Raw genomic sequence first — 27,506 nt, 5'->3', positions numbered from 1 at the left:
CTCAGGGCTCGGTTTGATTTGTTTTTCGTAATCCGCCGGTTTTCACTCGTTTTATTTTGGTTTTTCGCTCGGTTTCCGTAATCCATAAACGCAGAATACACACGTTCGTCAAAATCGCCGTATTTTTATTGTATTATTGATAAGATGTGTCACCTATTATCGAGTATCTTTTCCTAAATCCTGCCTCCGCATTTTAAGACAGGATAAGGCAATACTGTGATTAATAAATTATGAGGCAATACCGTGATTAAGCTAAACCACAATGCACTATAGTGAGACCAATATTGCCGCCCACAAATCAAATTAGTCGAATTACAGTCATGTGCGTACCATTTCACTGAAAAATGTGGCATACGCTTTGCACTGTGTAATGCCGAACGACACGCTTACATTCCGGGAAGTCATACTGCAGAGCGAACTTTTGAGTGAAATCCTACGCTCGACATCATCGTTCGCCGAAATTTTATTGTGTACTTTATAAACTGTTCAATCAGGTGCGTAAGGATGAAATTAAACTACAGGATTGTCTTACAGTGCGAGTTGTTTGAGATCCAGGCTGTCGCTTGTGTTGTTAACTGTTCTCCCTGTGAAAAGATTAAATACAACCGATCGGTTGGGCTGATAAGTCTGTAGTTATTAGGCTCTTGGACATCACCTTTGCTGTGAATCAGAATGGTGTTGATGTTTCCGCAGCCTATGGGTACTATTTTAAACCTCCTGGGAAAATAATTTCACAAGCATTGATATTTAACGCTGTGTCTAGAGTGCCGCCCGACGCAATCGAGCTCAGCGCTGCGGCCATGGCTCCAGTGCCCTTCGACTGCATTCGAATTTTTGAGACTGGGCTGGAACAGGTCAGAGCGTCATTCCTTTGGGGCGCAGATGTGCTGTCTAAGCTTCCTGTCAGTAAGGGCGGAGGTACGAGTCCGGATCTTGCTTCTTTTATTCTTTTTACATCTTAAGTACTAATTATAATTTTCGTGGCTTAGTTTAGTTTCCAGTGTTTAAATGATTTTTTTGTCTATTCATTAGCTTATGTTACGTAGTTTACGTTACGTTGCGTCAATGGAGGGCGACGCACGGCCAGACGCGGCATTTTTAATCAAAATTCTGGTGTACGTCACTTTAGTGAAGTGCTTATAGTACCGTTGTTCGGCACCCTAGACATAGCCTATATTTAAACGTCCACTCCTTTGTCTACGTTATTTATAGTTGTTCCGTCATCGTCGTTAGCTTTCCTCATTTCATTTCCTTAAGCGCCTTTTCGGCCTCCTCTTAGTTACCTCGAGGGTAAAGTTGATAGTTCAAGTACTGTCTCCAGGCATAATTTGCTAGCGTATAGCACGGTATAGAACGTTTCCGCCACGTACCAATATCATCCAGGTAGTTCGTAATATTTCCTCTTTATTATTTTTTATTTGACAATACTGCAGTCCAACAGCTTGTTCCAAGCAGAAATGGGTACAAGCATAGAATACACGACAAAATTCACAAACACAATGTCACACACTGATAAGAATAATGAATGTTGGTCCCCAAACTTTGGCAAGAGAGATGTTTTTTTCTAATTCAGTCATGAAATTCGGAGCAGCGAAATATTTATGCATGAAGCCAATTGCAATTTTGAAGGTTTGAGGAAAGAAACTGTACTTCTAGCTATTTGTTTTTGCGAAGATTGGAGCCAATGATTGCTGGTGATTGTGACGAGTGCTCCTCGTTGCGAGAAATTTTACGTTTTCGGGTAGCTGTGATTTAATTTCGCTGTGAGGCAGTTATGAAAGAATGAAATACGACTATTGTGTTACGAGTTTCTAAGGTCCGAATGCGATTGGCGTGCATTAGCTGAGTAGGGGAGTCCTCCCTTTTGTACTTCAGAAATATAAATCTCACGGCTTTGCGGGTAACTCGTTCTAGTTGAATTTTATCTTTTTTTCGTATGTGCGTCCCATATTATGGCCGTATACTCTAATTTACTCATTACAAAAGTGTTATCAGCTAAAATCTTAGTACTGGCTGGAGCACACCTTAGTAATCCATTTTATCATTGAGTAATCGTTGAGTAATCCATTCTATCTTTCCAATAGTAAGCTTCTGATTAGTAGTCTTTGAGCTTGCTCCCCTTTTACGCTTCCGCAATCTTTGCTATGGTGCAGGTACGAATGTCCGGAGAGATGCTTCTGTTGACGATTTTCAAGCGAAGCTTTCAGCTCCTTAATGATGTAGTCTGTAGTCCCCCCAAAACTCACTGCAGGAAAGCCAAGTTTCACTGACGCCGAGGATGATTGTGGGTGAATGCAGAAACATTAAAACGCTTCCCCTGATCGCAATGGAACCTGGGTCCCTCGCGTAATGAAGCCGACGTCTATCCGACTGCGCCATTGTGGCACGGTCGAAGCAGTCTGGATTTGGATTGGGATGCATGGACGTGCAAAATTACACAGACAATGCCCCCGTCCTTCCAAAGACGACGATGGTTGAAGGCTACGGAAAGCCATGGAATGCCCGCATCAGTAAAGCACTGCAGAGCACAGTCACACTGCAGTAAACTGTCTCGACAAGAAATACCTTATGTGTATGGTGAGGTGGTGTGATGCGTTTCCGCTCGTTTCTCTGTTGGTTCGCTTGATGTTGATTTTGGAAATCTTGGCGTTCCCCCATCGGTGTCCTTCCGACCGAGGGGTGGTTGATTTTCGATGGTTCCGCCAATTTAATTTTCTCCACCATTCTTGGCAGTTTCATATTCTTCAGTTTCGCAGTGATCTTAGGTTCTCTATGATACTTTACCGGTTTTTTCCCTAGGCTTTCTACCTCCTGTAACTGCTGCTCGTTCTGGTATTATGGTCATTAGGTTGTCATTTCATGTGTCTAGGCTATCTCCTTTCATTCTGGCAATGATTAAAAATTACTTTGAAATCTCATGCACGAATTGCTTTGAAGTATTATGGTTCAGCGCCATGTCCTTTTCTGATCGCAAGTTGGGTTTCTTAGTGTCATACTTCCCCTTTTGATCTATAGCTTTATTCTGCACCTCCTAAATCAGTCTTCCCTACTCTTGACCTTGCCTAGCATCTCAACATCCTTCACAATGCCTCGACTAGCCCTTAGAATGAAGCCGGATAAAGGCCCTTAATTAAACACCATTTTTCGCATAGCGGCCACAATTACTGTTTTATCTATGGGTCTTAGGTTGTGCTCTTTGTTCGTCACTGTTTTTAAACTCAGATTGCTTAAGATTTCGCTTTCGGTCCCACAATTAGGGACTTTTCTTTTCGGCGAGTGATTTTGCTCTCCCTGTGAGGTCTTGAGCAATCAGCGAAGACAGACTTTTGCTTTAAAAGCTGCACGAAAAGTTCTAAAATCCCACGTACAGAATGACGTCGTCATAAAGCAAGGCTTAGCATTTATGCTTGTACACCCTCCCAAATTTTTAATATCACAGAAGCGACGACCGATCGGCGTGTCAACGCCTTATCACGGTGTCCAGCGGCATAATTGGCGACAGTACATGCACGCGCATTAAACTATCCACTCTATGAGTGCCGTCTGCTAAGCTGTTATCCTTTGGGAAACGCACCCCCTTCTTTTCTTATCGGCGAAATCCGTTCGCTGGCCGCCGTAAGCAGCTGAGCAGCGTCAAGGTTCCAGATGAACGTGCGGGGCAAGTGATACGTGAGGTACGAGAGAATAGGCTCATGTGCTTCAATAACCCTGGATTCTCGTACACAGTCATGGAGATACCATGGGAGGAGGTGTATCGATCTCATAGAAACAGCGTAGTAGACGAAGCTCACACAGGAGCGGGCTTTATGAGAGTGCGCGTACTCTCACTCACATGGAGCTGGACACCGTGACAAGGCGCTGAAACACAGATCGGTCGACGCTCCCACGATATTCAAAATTTGGTAAGGTGTACAACGACTTTATCACTTGCGTTTTTTAAGGTGGACGTAGATTTCCATGTCGCCTGAAACTTCATGCGAAAGGTTTGTAACCATGTGGTCCACGTCCACCGGCACGTTAACGATAATTACTCTTTTCCTACTACCTTAAAATGTCGACGAGCCACACAAGCGACATTTTAATATCGCTATCATATGCCCGATGAACAATGAGCCGTTTAAAGCGAAAGCCGAAAGTGTTTCGTTCTGGGAAAAAAACCGTCGTTGTTGTTGTTTTCCGGTACAGAAAATGGCCGCTGCTGTAAAAAGTGAATAAAAAAATTTACACCAGCTTCCCGCGAGGGGAACCATGGGTAGATGCGGCGCATCGTGGGGTTTCCGTTGCGTTTCCGTTATGTTGTTTCCATTTAGCGTGTCAATTTGTTGTTGTTTCCATTATATTACCATCGCGATATATTCCATCCATTACCATCGCGATAGCAGGCCTGTTAGTCTCCATTCAAATCATCGGTGGTCATCGGATGTCATCGGAGCGGCGGAACGACTGAGCGGAGCGGCGCAGTTACCGCTTTTATATGTACCGCGCGTTACTGATGAGGGGAATGAGAGAAAGCAGCGCATGCGCATGTGTTCGATGTTTAACCGAGCGTTAACGCGCGCTGACGCATAGCTGGCACGGCGAAGGGAGCGAGCGCTAACACGCAGATGGCGCTGCGGTGAGAGCGGCGTTAGCGCGCAGCTGGCGCGGCGAGGAGAATGGGGGAGGGATGCGGACTACGGACGCCGGAAGACGCCGGAGGGACAAGGCGAGTTAAATAGATGCGTTGCATCTAAAATGCATTTAAGTTCGCACGACCCTTTAACTCGGGTCTCCTAGGAGTCGAGCGCGTTATCACTGCAGTACCTTCGCACGTTGAAGGCTGTGAACAAAACTTAGAATAGTGCTTGCAGCGTGACACGAGAACGTCATAGCGTGTGAGGAGGACAAGCGTACCCCAACCGCGCAGAACTCTGCTTTGCTAAGGAAGCTGTGGCGCGCGTTACCAGTCTGCTTATTGAATCAAGTCGCCCCTGCTCCCATGTGTTGCCGGCAAAGATAATGTTTGCAGATTATCTTTTCAAGGGCAGGGGTAGTGTCACTAAATACAGCAGTTCTTGTCCAACATGCCAAATGCATGCATCAGGCTAGGCAGGACCCAGCATTTGCTGCCGATGACCGCCTTTAAATATTCGATGAATGTCTTTAAATAAGCTGAATACGTAAGACACAAAATGCGCATGACAAAACGAATTTGTGTAGACGTCAGTATAAGGGCTACCGGTGAAATAGTCGCAGTGGAAGAGGAACATAGATATGGCGACGGTAGATGCGAAAATAGCCTCGCTAGAGGGAGTACAGGCGTACAATTGAGCTAACGTATCAAACACGTGCGCGCCTTGTGGGAAGTCTTCGCGGAATGTGAAATACAGCAATTCATGTGTCCGTCCTCAATGCACCGCCATTCAGGCATTCGCCTTGAAGTCGTCGTAGGGATAACATGGCCCCTGTAAAATGTCTGTAAAACGAGGTGTAAAATTCTCATCTCTGCATAACAAAATGCACAACGTGGAGGGGGAAGAGGGGCGTGGCCCTTTAAAACCTTTTTTTGGCAATACAATCGGGTTGAAAGTGCCATGCACCATTCCTCCACGCGGCTTTTTATGTAACTCTTTATTTTCTTGCACATCTTCTCCATAACAAAGAGATTGCGTGACTGACTAATAAAAGCCAAGTCAAAAGTTCTGCATCTGTAAGAATCAAGGTTTTGAACGCATGTTTCTTCGGTTATGCAGACAGCACATACGAATATTTCTGGCTTTTTCTGAAGCTCGGCTTTCGAGAAATCAAAAAGCCTTTAATGGGACTTTAATGATGTCTTGCAGTTTTCTCTTGGGCATGCTGAAATATCCACGAGGTTCAGCCACAGATTGCTGCAATGACTGAAAAAGGCGGCCTAAAGAACGTGTTTCTATATAACAAAACGCCTTCATAGCAAAAGACGTTAGCATAGATTTGCAGTCTGCTTGTTGAACAAAGTCGCCCCCTGCTCCCATGTGTTGCCGGCAAAGATAATGTTTGCAGATTATCTTTTCAAGGGCAGGGCTAGTGTCACTAAATACAGCAGTTCTTGTCCAACACGCCAAACGCATGCATCAGGCTAGGCAGGACCCAGCATTTGCTGCCGATGACCGCCTTTAAATATTCGATGAACGTCTTTAAATAAGCTGAATACGTAAGACACAAAATACGCATGACAAAACGAATTTGTGTAGACGTCAGTATAAGGGCTACAGGTGAAATAGTCGCAGTGGAAGAGGAACATAGATATGGCGACGGTAGATGCGAAAATAGCCTCGCTAGAGGGAGTACAGGCGTACAATTGAGCTAACGTATCAAACACGTGCGCGCCTTGTGGGAAGTCTTCGCGGAATGTGAAATACAGCAATTCATGTGTCCGTCCTCAATGCACCGCCATTCAGGCATTCGCCTTGAAGTCGTCGTAGGGATAACATGGCCCCTGTAAAATGTCTGTAAAACGAGGTGTAAAATTCTCATCTCTGCATAACAAAATGCACAACGTGGAGGGGGAAGAGGGGCGTGGCCCTTTAAAACCTTTTTTTGGCAATACAATCGGGTTGAAAGTGCCATGCACCATTCCTCCACGCGGCTTTTTATGTAACTCTTTATTTTCTTGCACATCTTCTCCATAACAAAGAGATTGCGTGACTGACTAATAAAAGCCAAGTCAAAAGTTCTGCATCTGTAAGAATCAAGGTTTTGAACGCATGTTTCTTCGGTTATGCAGACAGCACATACGAATATTTCTGGCTTTTTCTGAAGCTCGGCTTTCGAGAAATCAAAAAGCCTTTAATGGGACTTTAATGATGTCTTGCAGTTTTCTCTTGGGCATGCTGAAATATCCACGAGGTTCAGCCACAGATTGCTGCAATGACTGAAAAAGGCGGCCTAAAGAACGTGTTTCTATATAACAAAACGCCTTCATAGCAAAAGACGTTAGCATAGATTTGCAGTCTGCTTGTTGAACAAAGTCGCCCCCTGCTCCCATGTGTTGCCGGCAAAGATAATGTTTGCAGATTATCTTTTCAAGGGCAGGGCTAGTGTCACTAAATACAGCAGTTCTTGTCCAACACGCCAAACGCATGCATCAGGCTAGGCAGGACCCAGCATTTGCTGCCGATGACCGCCTTTAAATATTCGATGAACGTCTTTAAATAAGCTGAATACGTAAGACACAAAATACGCATGACAAAACGAATTTGTGTAGACGTCAGTATAAGGGCTACAGGTGAAATAGTCGCAGTGGAAGAGGAACATAGATATGGCGACGGTAGATGCGAAAATAGCCTCGCTAGAGGGAGTACAGGCGTACAATTGAGCTAACGTATCAAACACGTGCGCGCCTTGTGGGAAGTCTTCGCGGAATGTGAAATACAGCAATTCATGTGTCCGTCCTCAATGCACCGCCATTCAGGCATTCGCCTTGAAGTCGTCGTAGGGATAACATGGCCCCTGTAAAATGTCTGTAAAACGAGGTGTAAAATTCTCATCTCTGCATAACAAAATGCACAACGTGGAGGGGGAAGAGGGGCGTGGCCCTTTAAAACCTTTTTTTGGCAATACAATCGGGTTGAAAGTGCCATGCACCATTCCTCCACGCGGCTTTTTATGTAACTCTTTATTTTCTTGCACATCTTCTCCATAACAAAGAGATTGCGTGACTGACTAATAAAAGCCAAGTCAAAAGTTCTGCATCTGTAAGAATCAAGGTTTTGAACGCATGTTTCTTCGGTTATGCAGACAGCACATACGAATATTTCTGGCTTTTTCTGAAGCTCGGCTTTCGAGAAATCAAAAAGCCTTTAATGGGACTTTAATGATGTCTTGCAGTTTTCTCTTGGGCATGCTGAAATATCCACGAGGTTCAGCCACAGATTGCTGCAATGACTGAAAAAGGCGGCCTAAAGAACGTGTTTCTATATAACAAAACGCCTTCATAGCAAAAGACGTTAGCATAGATTTGCAGTCTGCTTGTTGAACAAAGTCGCCCCCTGCTCCCATGTGTTGCCGGCAAAGATAATGTTTGCAGATTATCTTTTCAAGGGCAGGGCTAGTGTCACTAAATACAGCAGTTCTTGTCCAACACGCCAAACGCATGCATCAGGCTAGGCAGGACCCAGCATTTGCTGCCGATGACCGCCTTTAAATATTCGATGAACGTCTTTAAATAAGCTGAATACGTAAGACACAAAATACGCATGACAAAACGAATTTGTGTAGACGTCAGTATAAGGGCTACAGGTGAAATAGTCGCAGTGGAAGAGGAACATAGATATGGCGACGGTAGATGCGAAAATAGCCTCGCTAGAGGGAGTACAGGCGTACAATTGAGCTAACGTATCAAACACGTGCGCGCCTTGTGGGAAGTCTTCGCGGAATGTGAAATACAGCAATTCATATGTCCGTCCTCAATGCACCGCCATTCAGGCATTCGCCTTGAAGTCGTCGTAGGCATAACATGGCCCCTGTAAAATGTCTGTAAAACGAGGTGTAAAATTCTCATCTCTGCATAACAAAATGCACAACGTGGAGGGGGAAGAGGGGCGTGGCCCTTTAAAACCTTTTTTTGGCAATACAAACGGGTTGAAAGTGCCATGCACCATTCCTCCACGCGGCTTTTAAAGCAAAGCTTTCTACCTCTACCCCCCAAGGGTTCTTTCGCGACCGTTGGTGTCACCAGAAAACTCCAGCGAACAAATAAAAGAATTTACTGGCACCGCCGGGAATCGAACCTGGAACTAACAGACTAACAAAGCGAGAGCCCGCTGTCTTACCGATTCAACTACGAGCCCACGCGAACACGGGAAGATAAATGGTGTACTCACCAAGCACATCTACGGGTTTACCCCCTGCCTTCTCGCTGAATGATACGTGAAAGCGTCACACGACCACTCACGCCCGTCTAGCGGCCCTGTGCGCACCTTGCTCATGTGCTAAGAGTTACAAAAATTAAAGGAAGCTCACACCAATCCATGGAATCTCATTTTCAGTACGCCAATGTGCTAAAGCCTGTGGCCTCCAGTGTTCACGTAAAAAATCACAGCTCCTTGTCGTCCGCCCTCACGCCAAATCAAGGAATACATTCAAATACTCCTTGATGACCAGGCCATCACTCCACACCCCAGCATCAAGATCCTGGGCCTACATTTCCAGGCCAACACCAAGAGTGACGTCTCCTTGCAGCGCCTCAAAAACAGCATTAATCTAATCATACACATGATCAGGCGAGTTGCCACCAAGAAGCGAGGCCGAAAAGAATCCGGTACCTTTCGATTAATTAAAGCTTTTGTCCTCTCCAGAGTTACTTACGACAAACCCCTATCTCCTTCTCGACGAGGAAGACATAGAGATGCTTTACATAATGATTACAAAGGCGGTTGAGCAGGCCATTGGTCTTCTAATGAGTGCGTCCACACTGAGGCTGCTTAGCACAGGCTCCACAACACGGTGGAAGAGCTGATAGAAGGCCATCTTTCTAACCAGAAGGTCCGACTCAGAACTGCGGTGGGTAACCGCATGCTTCACCAGATTGGCTGGGCAGCCCAAAATGTCACTCCGCTTGACGTACTCCCAGACTCTTGGCGACTAAAACTAAAGATGCTCCCTTTGCTTAGAAATATGAACCCCCTCACATGACGAGGGTCAACGAAAAGCACGGGCTCAAGCGCTAAACAGCACCCTCGGTGTGGCTCAAGCAGTTATCTACACAGACGCCTCCAAACATCGAGGGCAGCAATACGCCATCATCGTGGCTACCTCCAGAACCAACCTCCTTGCGTGTACCTCGCTTAGGACCCAACAAATGACGGCAGCAGAAGAGGCAGCCATCACCTTGGCTCTCACTCAACCAGGGGTTCGGAGGGTAGTCACCGATTCCCAGCAAGCCTACTGGAATTACCAGTCGAGTTGGGTGTCCTGACCTGCACTGTGCGTGCTAAAAAACCACTCCCCAAACGGTTCCATTCAGCTCATCTGGACACCGCCTCACGCTTCAATGGAGGGCAACAAATACGCCCACCCAACAAGCCTGCGCTTTTACCTCCCGTGCTATGGAGCTGAACGAGGACAGTCACCCGCTTGTCGCGTCCAAGGAGATAATCCAGCATTATCGCCTTCTGAGACAGACCGTACCTTCGCCTTACCCAGACCTTTCCAGAGAACAACAAACTACCCTACGGCTCATTCAGTCCGGGCTCCTTCCCACAGCCTACGCGTCTTCACGTAATGCATCCGAATCGCTACGACGCTGAATGTAAATTTTTCTCAGAAGTAGAAATACTCCGCCCCGTAATCGGGGTGTTCGACTTTAGCACTGAGCACCCTCCTCTCTTTCCGTCAACTACCCAACAAGAGCAATGGGAGATGCTGCTGTCCAGGCCCTCTCTACCTACCCAGCTTCAGCGGGTGGACAGAACACAGGCCGCGCGGACTACATATGGGCCCCACAGAAGAAGGAATCACTCCCCAAGGCTGCACTCTGGGACGTTCAGAAATCTGAACAGAAGTATTTCTTCCTCCTCCTTCTCAGCCGCAAGTCTCGTTGCCTCCGTCCACGGCGCAGAGACGGAGAAGTCAGATCGTCTAACACCGGGTTGGAGCTTACTTTGATTTTATAAAAAAAAGTTTCCACTCTTGCTACACCAATACAACTCAACTAAACGCCGTTCATGCATCATGCATTGATTTAACCTTACCAAGAATATCTCTTTGAAGTAATAAATGGTGTGGTTAAGTGCATTTCACTTCTCTCTGGTTTTACTATTTGTAGAGCGATGTGAGTGATTTTAAGTGACGTCGCATGAGTAATCGTTATGGGTGCCGTTTACAGCTTTGCTTTCCAACCACATTCACGGGGTGGATTGGCGCGATTTTTTTTTATGTAACTCTTTATTTTCTGGCACATCTTCTCCATAACAAAGAGATTGCGTGACTGACTAATAAAAGCCAAGTCAAAAGTTCTGCATCTGTAAGAATCAAGGTTTTGAACGCATGTTTCTTCGGTTATGCAGACAGCACATACGAATATTTCTGGCTTTTAAAGCAAAGCCTTTTACCTCTACCCCCCAAGGGTTCTTTCGCGACCGTTGGTGTCACCAGGAAACTCCAGCGAACAATAAAACAATTTACTGGCACCGCCGGGAATCGAACCTGGAACTAATAGACTAACAAAGCGAGAGCCCGTCGTCTTACCGATTTAGCTACGAGCCCTCGCGAAGACGGGGAATACAGGTGGTGTACTCACCAAGCACATCTACTGGTTTACCCCCTGCGTTCTCGCTGAATGCCACGTGAAAGCGTCACGCGACCACTCATGCCCGTCTAGCGGCCTTGTGCGCCCCTTGCTCATGTGCTAAGAGTTACAAAAATTTAAGGATGCTCACACCAATGCATGGCATCTCACTTCTAGTACGCCAATGTGCTAAAGCCTCTGGCCTCCAGTGTTCACGTAAAAAATCACAGCTCCTTGTCGTCCGCACTCCCGCCAAATAAAGGAATACATTCAAATACTCCTTGATGGCAAGGCCATCACGCCAATCCCCAACATCAAGATCCTGGGCCTACATCTCCAGGCTAACACCAAGAGTGACGTCTCCTTGCAGCGCCTCAAAAACAGAATTAATCAAATCATACACATGATCAGGCGAGTTGCCACCAAGAAGCGAGGCCTAAAGGAATCCGGTACCTTTCGATTAATTCAAGCTTTTGTCCTCTCGAGAGTCGCTTACGTCAATTCCTTGTCTTCTTCTCTACAAGGAAGACTAAGTAATGATAAGAAAGGCGGTCGAGCAGGCCATTGGTCTTCTCATGAGTGCGTCCACACAGAGGCTGCTTAGCACGGGGCTCCAGAACACGGTGGAAGAGCTGATTGAAGGCCATCTTTATAACCAGAAGATCCGACTCAAAACTGCGGTGGGTAACCGCATGCTTCACCAGATTGGCTGGGCAGCCCAGAATGTCACTCCGCTTGACGTACTACCAGACTCTTGGCGACTAAAACTAAAGATGCTTCCTTTGCTTAGAAATATGAACCCCTCACATGACGAGGGTTACCGAAAAGCACGGGCTCAAGCGCTAAACACCACCATCGGTGGGGTTCATGCAGTTATCTACACAGACGCCTTCAAACATCGAGGGCAGCAATACGCCATCATCGTGGCTACCTACAGAACCAACCTCCTTGCGTGTAGCTCGCTTAGGACCCAAGAAATGACGGCAGCAGAAGAGGCAGCCATCACCTTGGCTCTCACTCAACCAGGGGTTCGGAGGGTAGTCACCGATTCCCAGCAAGCCTACTGGAATTACCAGTCGAGTTGGGTGTCCTGACATGCACTGCACGTGCTAAAATACCACTCCCCAAACGGTTCCATACAGCTCATCTGAACACCCCCTCACGCTTCAATGGAGGGCAACAAATATGCCCACCCAAAAAGCCTGCGCTTTTACCTCCCGTGCTATGGAGCTGCACGTGGACAGTCACCCTCTTGTCACGTTCAGGGAGATAACCCAGCATTATCGCCTTCTGAGAGACCATACCTTCGCCTTACCCTAACCTTTCCAGGGAACAACAAACTACCCTACGGCTCATACAATCCGGGCTCCTTCCCACAGTATACGCGTCTTCACTTCCGAATCGCTACGACGCTGAATGTGAATTTTGCTCAGAAGTAGGAACACTCCACCCCGTAACCGGGGTGTGCGACTTTCGCCCTGAGCACCCTCCTCTCTTTCCGTCAACTACCCAACAAGAGCAATGGGAGATGCTGCTGTACAGGCCCTCTCTACCTACCCAGCTTCAGCGGGTGGACAGAACATAATCCGCGCGGAATGAATATGGGTCCCACAGAAGAAGGAATCACTCCCCAGGGCTGCACTCTGGGCCGTTCCGAAGTCTGAACAGAAGTATTTCTTCCGCCTCCTCCCTCTTCTCTGCCGCAAATCTCGTCGCCTCCGTCCGCGGCGCAGAGACGGTGAAGTCAGATCGCCTAACACCGCGTTGGAGCTTACTTTAATTTTATAAAAAAAGTTTCCACTCTTGTGCTACACCAATACAACTCAACCAAACAGCGTTCATGCATCATGCATTGATTTAACCTTACCAAAAATATCTCTTTCAAGTAATAAATGGTGTGGTTAAGTGCATTTGACTTGTCTCTGGTATTACTATTTGTAAAGCGATGTGAGTGAATTTAAGTGACGTCGCATGGGTAATCGTTATGGGTGCCGTTTACAGCTTTGCTTTCCAACCACATTCACAGGGTGGATTGGCGCGATTTTTTTTCTGAAGCTCGGCTTTCGAGAAATCAAAGGCCTTTAATGGGACTTTAATCATGTCTTGCAGTTTCCTCTTGGGCATGCTGAAATATCGACGAGGTTCAGCCACAGATTGCTGCAATGACTGAAAAAGGCGGCCTAAAGAACGTGTTTCTATATAACAAAACGCCTTCATAGCAAAAGACGTTAGCATATATTTGCAGTCTGCTTGTTGAATCAAGTCGCCCCCTGCTCCCATGTGTTGCCGCCAAAGATAATGTTTGCAGGTTATCTTTGAAGGGCAGGACTAGTGTCACTAAATACAGTTCGTGCCCAACATTCCGAGCGCATGCGTCAGGCTAGGCAGGACCCAGCATTTACCGCCAGAGGAGCCGAGCGCAACTGACAAAGTCCGCCAGACGACGAGAAACATGTCATACCTTGTAGGGGTTTACAGTAGCTTCGCTGCACATCCGCTTTCGAAGGGCGGAATGGCGATCATTTCCTTTGAAGTATTTTCACCATCTTATTGCGAAGCAGTATATGTCCAGTCCAGTCCAGTCCAATTCAGTCTTTCTGAGCACGAGGTCGCGGGTTCGATTCCCGGCCGCGGCGGCCACTTTTCTGATGGAGGCGAAAAGCAAAAACGCCCGTGTGTACGAGATTTCGGCGCACGTTAAAGATCCCCAGGTGGTCAAAATTAATCCGGAGCCCTCCACTACGGCGCGCCTCATCGCCTGCGTTGCGTCGGCGCGTTAAACCCCACAATCAATCAAATCCAATTCAGTCTTATCCAGTCCAGTACAGTACAGTCTAGTCCAGTCTAGTCCAGTCCAGTCCTGTCCAGGCTCTGCTCCTCGCGCATGCTCAGCACGGCTCTTCACGAGCCACACAAAACGGCTATCAAGCGGCTCCGGTGCAGCGTCAGACTTGGCTACTGCGCAATTGAGGTGCACACCTAGGCACGCTCCGGCGCCAGTGCGTCTGCCGCGGCTGTGACGCAACACAATCCAGCACAATACACTTTAATCCAATCCAATCCAATCCAAATCCAATCCAAATCCAAATCCAATCCAAGCCAAGCCAAGCCAAGCCAAGCCAAGCCAAGCCAATTTAATGTCCCTCGCGCTTGCGCAGAACGGCCCTTCACGGCACACGCGAAACTGCTCAACCTCGGCCAGTGTAGCTTACGCTACAAAAAACGAGATTTTTGACACTGCGTCCAGCTTTAACCGATCGTGCGCATGGCCGATGATTGTGAACCCAAAAAACATTTCGTTAGTTTTCTTGGACGCAGTGAATCTCACTGACCAATAACTGCTTCCAAGGGTGCCCATCTCACCAATGCCGAGGCCCGTCAAGCGATATGACACATACATGCGATCGGCGCATTGACACCATGTAAAGGAAGAGGCCAAGCCATCGTGCTTGCGTTGTGTAATATCGCAGCGCAGACCAAATCTTTTTGTCAAACCATGCCCTGGGTCTCTTACCTGGCCTTATCCGTTCGCTTTTCGGCTCCAATGATTCTTAATTTATGGCTCTTTCGGGAACGCAAACTACGCAGTTATTTTAGTGTGTACCTACCCCCGTAAGAACCACCGTGAAACTGCAAAACCGCCGCATGACTGCGTTATCAAAATTCACGTGAATGACAAATCATTGTGACAAAATAGCAAAGCAAGCGAATGACGTGACCCAGCATACCATCTCACTTGAAAAATGGTCTGTGCTATCACGTCACGCAGAAAGAGCATTCGGCTTTTCATTTCGTGATGCTGTAGCGCAGATCACAGTTATGCGTAAATTGCCGCATGGACATCGGCAGTCGTCTAATTTGCTTCCTCTGACGCATGGGCATTTCGGTCAGGGACAGTTCAGGGAATCATGTGCAAGGTCTTTTAGGTACGGAGTACCTTAGGACCGTACAATGTTCGTCTGCATCCGTGCGCATAGCATCGTTAAAAATTACACAGGCACCGGCAGGATTCGAGCCTGTGTCTGGTAGACAAGACAGAGTTAGTGTCAGTCGTCTTACCCATTGGGCTACAACCGTGAGTTAGCACCCGAGAGTTAAACGGCTTTCTCCCTCGCCTGCAACGGTGCGGTGTAGCTTCGGACCTCCCAATGTCTGTCCGCATCCATCCGTGCGCACACCACCATCAAGCGAAAATCAAGCGAAATTCGATTTGAGCTGTGAGTTGCAGTTTCACTTAGGGAATAATCAAGGTGCAACTTACGGCTCAAATCGAATGACGGACGGGCGCAAATCGAATGTCATTTCGAGTCCCCGTACTCGGCACCCTCGCGATCATCCACGGAGTGGAGATGCTGCCATTTTTTCTTGAGTGTATACACGCTTCTGAAACATGCCTCGGAGGGAACTGGCATCGATAAAGGCTGTACCAATAAATATCAAAAAGGAAGCACCAAGTCACAGGCGGTTGCTTATAAATAAAGGTTCGGGTTTTCGGACTAATCCGAAAAAATCCGAAAAACGCTCTACGGCGAAATATTGGTTAAGATCCATCCGATACAGACCGATTTTGGAATCCACGGTGGCACAAAATGATGATCAAAGTTCGGACTTCAGGTCATCAGTTAAGTGGCAATGGGCTCGAACATCAAGTCGCTTAAGTCAGAATGTCCGTCTAGGTGGTTCTTTTTTTATTCAGCCCTGGACGATGTTATGCACTCTTAGCCAAAATGGGAGAAAATAAGACTAACTGCAGCAATTACGCCTCGCGAGGAACATTTAGTCCCCAAAAGACCAAACGCGCCAAGATTAGGGCCGTGTGCAAGATGAAGGGACCAAACGTTGGTCCCTCGACGCGAATGGGACCAACGGAAAGACTAACAGCGCCCTTTGCTCCCGCAACGTTGCTGTTGCTCCCCCTGGCGGGGGCCCTCCGACTTGTTTCTACTTGTTCGGCGGCCAGCGGGGACGGACGTGCGAAAGGTGAGCTGCGGCGGCGACGGCTTTTCCCCATTCGCTTTTTTTTTTTTTTTTTTTTGAAGTTCGTGAGCTTGCATCTTAGCGTCAGAGTGCCAGCTATTTTTTTTAAAACCAACGCCAGTCGATTCGCTGTGCGTTACTGTCGACGGCGACCTAATTTTTATTTGTTTCGGTCAATATTTACCCAATTTTTTGCTTAACCCTAAAATAGTAAAAATGCAATTTCTCTTTAAACAAGCGGTCCAACCGCATAAATAACCGCCCCAGCAGGAGCAGCGTACAAAAAGGAAGCTAACCGCTAACTTCTTTTCTTTTGAAATTGCAGTTTTAATACATTTATAGCCAGAAATGTCAAAGCGTGGTTAACACGTGGCCGAGAATCTTGACGGGCTCTAACTTTTTAGGCAAACATATGAACACTAAAATAACAACATGGTGCTGTTATGATACAAGAATTACTCGCAGACATATTAAATTTTAAATGAAAACGTGATATTTTAAGCAGGAAAATTACAAGAAATCTGGCAGAATGCCGGAACTGCAACGGACGCTACACTCTGAGGCTGAGTAGGGCAAAAATAGTTGCACCTTCGTAACCGCAACTACGTCCAGAATAAAACTAGACAATAACGGTTAAAATCTGATGTAAATTGGCTGAATAAGGCATTTTTCTCCATATTTTGCGGAACCCGAACTTGTAATCTGCCGGACCACAGCAGAACGGCAAAGTGAAGTCTTCCTCGAAGGCGTGGTCTGACCGCCGTAATAAAAATCCTCTAACAAAGTCGTAGTATCTTTATGTATCTCACGACAAGTTTTCTTTCTTCTTTTTTTTTCTTTTTGAGAAGACAGTGTTATCTAATAGCCCCTTTTCCAGTACCGGCCCTCCTTGTGGCCGCCACGGCAAACCTAACTGGCAGTAATGCCCCCCCCCCCCCCCCCCCCCAAATTGTTTGGATTTCGGGGAACTCGTTCACGAAACATTCTCGTACTGCAGTCCTTCCCGCACCCACCCGTCACCCGTGCCTTTCACGTGAATTTCACAGTGGCAGGCGCACGCTCGCGTGACTCATCTAACGTGGCCGAAAGCTTCCTTCACTTTTTTTCATTTTTGTTGCTCCTTCACTGGTAGCCAAGCGCTCGCAGCGGGGTCAGCCTCAAACATTTTTGCCCCTTTCCTTTGAAAGCCTTTTTTGTGTGCACGTACGAACTTACTGTGAACTGTCCGCAAAGAGGAAATAAAAAGGGAGTGGATATATTGCCGGCTGCCGGCATGTTATCGCCACCGGATAAGTTGCCGGCACTCGCGTCCCATTGGCTGTCGTTACTGCGGCACTGCTGCCAAGAAATTATTTCTTTCTTCTATCAGGTTTCTGTACTTAAAAACAGCTTAGTTTACTACCATTAGTTTTATTATTTTTTAGCTAAAATTTACGGTATGCTTGCTTGTATAAAATTAGTAGCATCCACCTCTCACCGGAGCTGTGCTGCGTCCGGGAACTTTGGCCGCCATTTCCCCGTGCGTGCGGCGTGCGCGTAGCCTGTCGTTTCTCCTTTCTCTATCCGTGCATATGTTTTTCACGTGTTGGTGGTGAGGCGTGCTCAGAAACGCATTTTGTCGGAATTGTAGTGGCGCCTGATGTGGACAATGTCGGACGACGACGATTTCGTAGAGACGCCGCCGTCATCGGAGCAGGCAGGGCCCTCGTCGACGCAACAAGCAGCACCCTCCCCGGCATCGACTGGGCTCACGGATACCCCAGAGCTGACTTTCCACTTAGGCGATCAGTTCTCAAGCTTTGCTGAACTCGAGAAGAAGGTGACAGCATATAGTTCTGCCCACTTTGTACAGCTGTGGAAGAGAGATGCGCGCACGATTGAAGCCGCAAAAAAGCGAGTCGGAAAGATCGCCAGCAAGATGTCGGACGTGCTGAAGTACCACAGCGTGAAGTACTGCTGCGTTCACGGAGGGAAAAAGTTCGCGACGAAAGCATCAACAAGAACGTCCTCGTGAGTAAAATTGGTGTCTCTGCAAGCATAGGAAGCGAGTGAATTGTATTCGGGAAATTCTAATGCTTATTGCGCTTGATCGCGATCGAAAGTTCCTCGTCTGATCCGGATATAATGTTGCGCACTATGTCGTATTAAGTCTGTAGCGAGCCTAAATCGCAGTTCTAGATTCTGAGAAAATTCGGCATCCACTACTCAGTGCTATTAATGCTCACACCCAATTTCATATCTCATTTCAGGACCCTCAAACAAGACTGTGGGTTCCACATATACCTCCTGGCCACACAAGATGGTAGCAGTCTGGAGGTCCGGAGCTTGTCTCTGGAACATAACAACCATGCCGCATCAGAGGCACTTTTCCGGCATCTGCCTCAGCAACGAAGGCTGCCACCTGAAGTGCAAGCAGAAGCTGTGGCCATGCTACGTCTTCGTCCTGATAAGAAGCTTCTGAGGGAGCGTTTGGAGAGCAGCACTAGCAATGTTGTGACACTGCGGGACCTTTCAAACCTTGCAGCCAAGAGTAAAAAGGACAACCCGAGGAATAACCTGCAAGCCGCTGTTAAGATGCTGCAGGACAATTACAAAGCCACAGTGAGGCTGCTAAGTGATGAAAATAATGAGCTCAGGGCACTGTTTCTTCAAGATGAAGCAATGAAGAAATCTTTTGGGGATTACCCTGAAATCATCTTCATTGATGCAACATACAAACTTCTAGAGACACGAATGTCATGTTTCCTAGTAATAGTAGAGGACGGAAACGGTGAAAGCGAGATTGTTGCAGCTGGGTTGTTTGCGACTGAGGATGGAGACACCCTCCGGTGGTTCTTTGATGTTTTTAAGGAACTGAACCCAAGCTGGGATGCCATCAGAATTGTTATGGCCGACAAAGACTGGAAGGAGCGGAAAGTTGTGACTGAGCTTCTCCCGCAAGCTTCTTTGCACATCTGTGCATTCCATACATTACAAACGTTTCGACGGGAGGTCAGCGTGCGAAAGCTTGGGATATCAAAACCAGAGCAAGAGATGGCATTGGATCTTCTGCAGCGCATGGTCTACGCTCAAAATGAAGATGAATATCTGCAGCTGTATGAAGTTTTCAAGTCGTCTGCACCGAAGCAAGTTCTTGACTACTTTGATTTGAACTGGCACAATATCCGCCATGAATGGGTCATGGGCTTGAAGTGGTCTTGCAGTAACTTTTTTAATTCTACAAATAACCGGGCTGAGAGCATGAACGCAAAACTGAAAGACATTGTCATGAGGTATAGCTCCTTGGAAAATTTTGTCACTGATTTTTTCTGCTTTGTGCACACGACCAGGAAAGAACGCAGCCATAAGGGTGCTATCCTTCTCCAGAAAAAAAGGATACTAAAAACAACCGATGAAGACTACAGTCGATACTGCAATTTGTTGACACCGTATGCTTTTCAGCACGTGAAGCGTCAGCTTGATCGCTCCGCTGATATGACTGTAGACACCAGCAATGGTGCACTTCTGACGGGTGCCTGTACCTGTGCCTTCAGAGTGGCGATGCTGCTGCCATGCTGCCACGTACTTGCTGCTCGGCGTCAGCTCGGATTAAGCAAGTTTGATGATAGTCTTTGTGCTCCACGGTGGTTGCTGGAGCACTACATGGAAAGCCGAGAAGAGCTACTTCTGCAAGAAAGCAGACAACCAGAAGCAGTCCGTGTTGACCGAAGAGAACAGCAGCCAGCCCTGTCAAGCCACCAAAAATTCCGCAAGGCCTCGGTTCTCACAGGGAGAATTGCTGGGGTCCTCTCGGAAGTGTCGACAGCAAAGTTTCACAACAGAATGGCAGTGCTTGAAGCCCTTCTGCGGCACTGGATGAATGATGAAGAGGTGCACCTGACTACAGAAGAGTACCCACTTGCCCCCCAAGAGAAAACTGGCAGTGCCATGGGTAATGGCGAAAGTGGCATACTCTGTGCTTTGACACCAGTTGGGTTCAAAGAAGCTGCTGTAATTCCATCTAGTGCTCTGCCAAGCAACAGTGCTGCTGCCTGTGCTTCTGCACAAATGCCGGAAAGCGTATCACAAGCACAAATAGCTGTGTCTATTGCACCAGACAATGCAGACTGCACTGTTACTAACAGCGAGTCTCACGTGAAAGCAACTGAAGCTACATGTGGGGACCGTCCAAACCCACTGCCTGCTACGCTCTCCATTGCTGATGTAAACCCAGTCGAAAAACACAACAGGAATTTCTGTCGCACAACAGAATTTTCTGTCGCACGACAGAAATTTCTGTCGCACGACAGGGATTTCTGTTGGGACTACAGGATGGTCTGTCGTGCGACAGGAAGTTCTGTAGTACAACTACAGAAAATCTGTTGTACGACAGGCATTTCTGTCGCACGACAGGAATTTCTGTTCGGACTACAGGGTGGCCTGTCGTGCGACAGATATTTCTGTAGTAGAACTACAGGAAATCTGTCGTACGACAGGCATTTCTGTCGCACAACTGGAATATCTGTTGGAAATGCAGGATGGTCTGTTGTGAGACAGGAATCTCTGCAGAATGATGACAGAATGTCTGTCGTACGACAGAAATTTATGTAGTACAACAGACATATCTATCATGCGACCGACATTCTGCAGTCCCCACTACAAAAACCTTTGTAATAGAACTACAAAATTTCTGTCGCATGAGACATTTCTGTTGTACTACAGTTATTGTGCAACACCGTGTAGGCACTACACAAACTTCTGTTGGCCCACAGACTGTCCTTCAGCCACTACATTCAGCATTCCGTAATTACCATTATTATCTGCCATGCGACAGATCATTTTGTAGTCCCTGCAGATATTTATAGTGTGAAAGAGAAGTTTAGATCCATTGCGAAAGTGTCACATGACAGACCGTTCAGTATTGCTACAAAATCTCTTGCTTACCCTGTCGGAAAACCCCGCGTTTTCCGGCATTAGGAGAGCGATGGAATAGCCCGGAAAAAACGAAATACACAGGAAAACGCCGCGCTGAACGACAGCAACGCGTGGAGGTTGCTGGAGAGCATCGAATAACATGAGGACATTGCCTTTGGGGACAGGGCTTCAGCCAATGCGAAGGGGATAGCACGAACGGGATCTGCTTGGCTGGACACGGGAATGCCGCGTGCCGCGATCGACGCAGATGCTCCGAAACTTGGTGTTTGCGGCCCGCGCGGTGCCGCAAAATCCCACTTTTTTAGCATGCGCTGCACGGAAACAATGCTGCGTGCGAGTGACGGTCATCTCGTTCAATTGCATTGCAAGCGTCTGTTGTAATGAACGTTTGTTGCATTGCGGCCATTAGCATTCCGGCCGTGTTGGAAAAAATCTTCGCTACAAATTTGCAATTAACAACACAACTTAGCACAAATCACACTAATGTTGGAGCATCTAAGCGTAGCCCCATAATAAAAAAAATGGATACATAGAGAACTTCGGAAATTCCTTGGGTTCTTTGAGTGAATTGCAATTGCATATATTGTACTGTGGACAATGTTTGATAAAAGAATCAGGCAACAAGGGTAGCCCATTGGCAAAACGGACGCATAAAAAACAAGCAAGATGTGCTTTTTGAAGACGTGGTGTAATAATTGCCGTGCACATTCTGACATGCATTTCTGGGTGTCTTTGAGAGCCCCATGGTTTCAATCTGCGTGCTGTTGTTTTATTTTTTTAGTGGGCAATTTGTTTATTTTAACGCGAAACATGTGTCCAATCAAGCCGAAATAGTTGAAATAAGATTTTAAAAACAGCGAACCAGTTGCCGCTACCTGTGTGAAAAAAAAAAGAAACGGCGCCAGTGAACTCGCTGCATTACCGAGATGTGTTAAAAAAATAAATGTAGAAAGAAAGAAAACGCGCGCCTTCCCTCTAGCCCGGCCCTTCGGAAGAAGTTCGGGAAAGAATCGTCCCCACTGAAGGCATGTCGCGGCGCGGCAGAACTCGCGGGACGGGGTGACCAGAATACGAAGAATCGAGAGGGGTGAGGAGGGGTCGCGAAACAACTTCTCGTGATCGGCCGGTTCCCTCCTTACCCTTCTTTTGTTCCCTCCTGCTTTTCGTCTCCCGGTCAAAATTTGCGGTGGCTGCGTGGCCCAGTGGCTCGTTCACATTTCACATCGGCGCTTTGCCTAGTTGAAGTTAGGCTTAACTTTTTTGCGAAAACGTGCATCTTATGTCCCCGCGGAGTGTCAGCAGCAACATTTGAAGCTTCGGAAGCTGTGGTAAAAGCAAGATCGGTCGTCCGGATTTCAAGCATCTCGATGTGAGGACTCCTCCAGCGACGACTAACCGGGGTGCTTGGGATAATTGGCACTCTACTGTGAGTGAATGTGACGAATCTCGCAGGCAGCGTGATTTGGAATACGTGCGATGTGCTTCGACAATCGACTGAACTTGCTACGATCCCTGCGTGACTTCGGCAGGTATCGTACGTGCATACTCTTCAAGATAATGCAGCACCACAGAGACGTGCGCTTTTCGCCACAGGATACCCTTCTACGCCTTGCTGTGCGAATGCAACGAAACAAGGTTCACAAAGGCAAGCATTCCAGCTAAATATTGACTTTCAATTTTAATTTTCTCACGTTCTCTCACGTTTTGCAGTGTAAAAAAAAATTTGTTCACTTGTGTTTTAATGGCCCTATAAGGAACAAATTTTCGAATGGTTATTGTCGATGCTCGTTTAATATTTTTTTTTCTATCGGGGAGAATAAATTTGCTTTTATGAACAGGTTGAGCGTCATGGACGGAACGCGATGATGGGACGCGATTTGGCCCTGCTTCCGAAGCACGGCCAAATCAGCTGAAAAGTGCCCAAATGAGTCTGGCTAAATTTTGTAGCGCTACTGAGGTTTCCCTGAAGGAATGACATCTGTATTTCTTGTTAACAGCTACGCGGGTTTGCAATTGCACGGCTATTAAAGAAAAAAAGGCCGGGCGTGTTCCAGCGTTACGTTCCAGGGGCTGCTGGATCCACGAGTTTCCGCGTCCGGCGTGTACCAGCGTCCAGGTTCCCGTGAATTTGCAGCAGGCACAGTTTCGCATGACGTGCGGATGAAAGCTGTTTTGTACTAAAAGAAATTATAGTTCTGACCGTTTCCAAGTCAGCACGATCATGGAGCATACAAATAACGCGCCATATTTTGTTTTTATATTTGGCAATGAAATAAAAATTATTTGTTTGGTGTAACAGCAACATAAGAGGGCAGTAAAAGCCTCTCCATGACAAAAAGTGAAGCCACGGTAGTGCCCAGGAAAAGTGTTGTAAAAAGAGGAAAATAAAACGGATAAGCACCGCAAACTGCTTTTTTTTTCGGACTGTGATCAGGCATGTGCAGTCTGCGTAACATCAAACTTTTGTATTGCATGCATGAATGTACCACTAGTTGCATTGCCTAAATGCCTTTTGGTACAGCTTTCTGAAATCAGTTATTCACTGAAAACCATTTCAAGCTTTTGCCAGAAAGGCAAGAATGACCCCAAATGCTTATGTTTGTTGGTCGTATTTTTATTGAAATTGTTATTGAAATTTTGAAATTGAAATGAAATTTATTGAAATCCTGCATACTTCAGGTACCTAATAGAAAAAACATCACGGGAAGTAAATTTCTTATGCCAAACAAGTTGAAATTGGAGACATGACAGGATTTACTGCGAAAACAGACATGACAGGATTTACTACAGACTACAGAACAGGATTTACTACAGGACAGGATTTACTACAGACTACAGGACAGGATTTACGACAGACTACAGGACAGGATTAACTACAGACTACAGGACAGGATTTACTACAGAATACAGGACAGGATTTACTACAGACTACATGACAGGATTTACTACAGACTACAGGATAGGGTTTACTACAGACTACAGGATGTCCCATTCCCTCACAGGATCATTCTGTCGTATTTTTCTGTTGTGTTTTTCGACTGGGAAAGACATCAAGCTGCCCCAACCTATGCGGAAATGTGGGCGCCCAAAAGGCCACAGCCTAACAGTGATAGGCATACCTAAAAAACGGAAGCGAAATGCTGACCGTGGACCTTTCAGATCTCTCCCAATTTCAGAGAAGAAGAATGCTGTCCTGACTTGGTTGGTTGGATCGGCAGCTGCAGCTAGTGCACTGAATGGGCGGCTGCTTGAAGAACATGAAGTAGAAGTAAACCCAGCACTGCTTCACTGTGCGATTCTAGACGAGAGTGTAGATATAAATATTGCACAAAGCTACTTCACGGATGACGGATGGCTTGCCGTGTGTAACACAGTAAACATGAAAAGGGCTGGCCACCAGTGGCAGTGTGAGGCATGTCATCTTGATTTGGAGGAATTCGACTCCATCTTGTGTGACTGGTGTCTTGCCTGGTTTCATCTCCCATGCGTGTCCCTTCAAAGGCAACCAAAAAAGAAGCTGTGGAAGTGCCCTTCATGTCAGTAGCTCATGCCTACTTCTGTAAGCTCAACATCATCCATTTGCAAACTATACCTAGCTGCAACAAAGAACGTGGCGTCTCGTGTTTAATAAAGTCATGTTTGTACTTATTTCTATGCATCCAAGGTGTGTCATGTTGTCCTAGTACATCCAGTTGCCTGCTGCGCAGTGATTTTGATCTTTGGTATGATTTGTGCTATATGCCTGGTAGAATTATGGCTAAGTTGAATAGCACATATAATAAAGTTTCATCTGTCTGCAGTTTGGCTGCCAGCTGTTGGATATGTGCACGAGAATCATCTGCTCAGTTTTTGTGCGCTTGCATTATTCAGGAAAAAATCTAGACTGGGTTATCTAAACAAGAACAATGCCAAGAGCCTGTAATGGACAAACAAGTTTTTATCGGTGATTGGCCCATGCACAGCGTCACAGTAACAAGGTATGCCGCTGTAGCTACTCACACGAGTTTAGAAATAAAGTTGTAGCGTGCAAACATGCGAATTACTATAATACAGAAGTATTTTCCAAGAAAAATAGTAGTGAGCATGAAAGTTGAACCAACACCATGGGGAGAACAAGAAGGAATTTTTTACACCACCACCAAAGGAAGTGTGGCGTTTTGAGGCCCCACACGGTTGCTCAAGGATAAAAACCTATGCGAAAAACACTGCGTAGGATGAAGCATATGTATGCTGTTGATAAAGTAATAAAGCACAGTTATGGAATGCCAAGTTATCAATCCAAATTAAATGGAAAAGTCCACCTTCCAGGGTGGGGTTTCACCGGTGAGGAAAGCTCTAATTGGTTTTCTGTGGATATTAGTAAAAAGCGACGAGTATTGGTGGAAAAAAGCCATAGCGCGCGGCACCATGAAACAAAAATTTCCTCTGCCGGCCTGTCGTCGGTCCGTGTTGAAGCACCAGCAAACTGTTCGGAAATGGTAAAAAGCCGCTTGCCGGCACAAAAAGCTAAAATGCCGGCTGCCGGCAAATATCCAGGAGAAATAAATTGCCGGCTGCCGGCACAATATCAGCGACAGATAAAGTGCCGGCTGCCGGCACAATATCAGCGACAGATAAAGTGCCGGCTGCCGGCACAATATCCACGCCCAAATAAAAACGTGCAGCCATAGCCACTCCCCATGCAGAAAGCTAAGAGGACGCCGTTTTGTTTTTTTCGCCCGAGGCTATTTGTTAAACATTGTTTAATTTATTAAACATTAAGGAAATTTGGCTCTTACTACATTTTTGAAATAAAAACGTATTCATCGACACCAACATCACAGCCAGAAATCAATAATGACCTTGTTCTATACAAACCCGCACCATCAGCGCAGGAAAGCAGGTTTTCTTCCAATAATTAAATATTTCTTCTTGTTTTCTTTTTATTTTCGATTGCAGTCAAACCATTTTGATTTAGAGCTGGTGCTGACAGGAAGCGTCTCTTTCCCTACATGTCTTGTGAAAGAGAGGGAAGAGGCCCTTGTTTCGTGCTACGTAAGCCTCTGAGAATGATAGCGAACCTGCATGCGAGAAATGAGCAATCTTTCTATTTTCTGTTGCCCTTATACAGTGGTTCAATGCGTTGAGTGAGGGAGCATGAGTCCCCAGGTTCTATTGCTTGTTTGAGTGGCGTCTTTTCTGCTGGAATCGGAAAAACAAAAATATCTGAGTTTCGCTTGTTAACTACCGTGCCCATGGTCTTAATTAATCCGTAGTCTTATACTCAGTGCACTTCACAGGCCACATTTGGCTGCACTACATAAAGCGTTGATTTTGCTTCTTTTTGCTTTTTGAGGTATTTTTACGGATGCTTGTTAGGGCTGCTGGAAACTGCGTTTTTCTCAATTTTGCGTCCTACCACGAATAACACTTGTTTTGTTGCCCTCTTTATTTCCTGCAGGAGCGTGACGACATACGCCCATTGCCGACAGCGTCACGGAGGATGGCTGTCTGCTCTCAACGGACAAGTACCTCAAGACAAGTGGAGCGCGCTTGCGCCAAGGACAGCAGCCATGTATACCCGGAATAGCCCAATACTGGGCGCATCGCCTCAACAAGGTGTGCCGTACAGGCCTTCGAAATAGAGACTCCAACATCAAGAGTAGAGTACGGTTTACTTTTGTTGTGTATGTTGCTTACACAGTGTTGCAATAAAAAGCTTGAAAGTAACATTTTCTTTGTCGTGAGTACTTTGTCGTGAACAAGTGGCCAAGAAATACTGCATCTGGTCTCTTGTGTTTACTCCTGTCTTCTGAATTGTCGGTCTAATGGAACGACAGTCACTCATGGAGTACTTGCACGAGCCAGCACATCGTCTTTTAGTATGCACGGTTAATCCAGAGGGGAGCATTTGCAGGGATTAACATTTAGTCTTGAAAGCATCAATTGGTCTAGGAGGAGTAATGGGGAAGATTAACGATTGATACTCAGAGGACCAACGGTTGGTCTCCAGTCGACTAACAGGGGTGACTAACAGTTGATCTGCAAGGGACCAACAGTTAGTCTTTATGGCGGACCAACAGTTGAACCATCAAGGGACTAAGTGTAGAGGGACTAACAGTTGGTACCCTTGCCGTTAGTCCCAAAAAGGACTAATTCTAGGGGCAACGCAGTTAGTCCCCGAAAGGAGTAACGCCGATGCCCCGTTAGTCCTTTTTGGCTAAGAGTGTGGAATATCGGCGTGGCTTTTATAGTGTTATTGAGAAGCGACGATGTCAAGAGAAAAAGTGGTAAGGGATCAAAACTCTTGTTTCCTAGCTTGAAGCTGTGCGCGACTTGCTGATCAAGCTCAGGTTTATTAAGACGAACGCGTGTGCTGTGCATTCAA

The 27,506-nt window shown here is 46.5% G+C and overlaps 1 long non-coding RNA gene across 1 annotated transcript; it reads left to right on the top strand.

The window, feature by feature from the left end:
- Positions 1 to 15,975: 15,975 nt before the first annotated feature.
- On the top strand, positions 15,976 to 26,846 carry LOC144170670 (uncharacterized). Its single transcript, XR_013322653.1, has 2 exons — positions 15,976 to 16,228; positions 26,580 to 26,846. It is a non-coding gene; the product is annotated as an uncharacterized LOC144170670 (long non-coding RNA).
- The last annotated feature ends 660 nt before the right edge of the window (positions 26,847 to 27,506 follow it).

The sequence above is a fragment of the Haemaphysalis longicornis genome, unplaced genomic scaffold (assembly GCF_048455015.1).
Source record: "Haemaphysalis longicornis isolate Haplotype H1 unplaced genomic scaffold, Haemaphysalis longicornis Haplotype H1 scaffold_1, whole genome shotgun sequence".
NCBI lineage: Eukaryota > Metazoa > Arthropoda > Arachnida > Ixodida > Ixodidae > Haemaphysalis > Haemaphysalis longicornis.
Note: the sequence above shows the minus strand (reverse complement) of the source record. Positions and strands in the feature narration are given on the sequence as shown.